Genomic DNA, 1072 nt, shown 5'->3' with positions numbered 1-1072 from the left:
ACCCAGACAGGATCTGGTGCACTGTCACTGGACACCCCGCAGCCCTTTCTCGATTGTGCTGCCTTTCCCCATAATGTCCTTTCCAATCCTTGCATCCAGGAGCACGCTTATCTGTGTGCTCTTTCAAGCCTGAGCAGTTCCTCCTGCCCATGTTTACGGGGTTCACATCTACGAACGCTGCTGTCACCGGGCAGACAGTCCCTCAAGTTCGATTCAGTGGTGTTTCCTGGGGATTCGATTCAGATTATACAAGGGAGCCAGGTTACTTTGGCCTGAATAACTTCTGTCAGTTAATCTGGGGTCCAGCTCAGTTGTCAAAGAATATGGTGGCTTCATTTACTTGCAAATAGTTTGATTTGGCCTTGTTGTTGCAGGATTTCACCTTGGCAGGTCCTTGTGCATTGGCGTATGTCCAGGCGCTCGGTGAAGATGACCTTCTGACCCCACCCAGACACCGCGCTCTAGGAGGGAAGTTAGCAGTGACTGTGCCGTTGCTGTCCTGGTAGAAACGCGTCTTTTCGCCTCTGTCTACTTTTAATATTGTCCCTAACCTTTATTTTTAGCATTTTTTTGCTTTATTTATGTTTGTCTTTCTTGGAATTATTGGATTAAATTTGCTGCATTTTTAAATTGCTTTTCCCCTAATTTGGGAGATTTGGGCCAAGTAACTCTACAAAGACTTTTCTTTGTGAGAAATTCTCTCTCTCCTCCTGTTCAGAGATTCTGTTTGTACCTTTGTTAAATTGATACTATTTCACATATCCCCTTTTAAATGACTGTGCCTTCTTGTTCCAAGGCTCAGACACCTTCAGTAGCTAGTAGTCCAGTTTGCTGGACTTGGTCCCAGCCCCCTCCGGCGCTGACGGTGAGCTTGCGCTGACGGGCTGCAGACGCGGGGCTGCGCCGCTCCAGGACGCCCTGGTCTCCCGCATGTGGCTTCCGGCTCACCACTTACGGTTCCCATCTGCTCACCTCTCCAAACCATGTGTACCTTTCAATGTTTGGTCTTCACCATTGATTTAAAGTCCTTCACTGATAATTCTAACTTCCCAGTCATCCTGGGGTCCCTACT

General features: G+C 48.0%; 1 long non-coding RNA gene across 1 annotated transcript in view; it reads right to left on the bottom strand.

Annotated features, from left to right (window-relative positions):
• LOC111812492 overlaps nucleotides 1–1072 on the bottom strand; it is a 21282-nt gene that overhangs the window by 2274 nt on the left and 17936 nt on the right. The window lies entirely within an intron of this gene.

This window comes from Octodon degus, unplaced genomic scaffold (genome assembly GCF_000260255.1).
Source record: "Octodon degus isolate 3935 unplaced genomic scaffold, OctDeg1.0 scaffold00126, whole genome shotgun sequence".
In the NCBI taxonomy this organism is placed as follows: domain Eukaryota; kingdom Metazoa; phylum Chordata; class Mammalia; order Rodentia; family Octodontidae; genus Octodon; species Octodon degus.
This window is presented reverse-complemented; position numbering and strand designations above follow the sequence as displayed.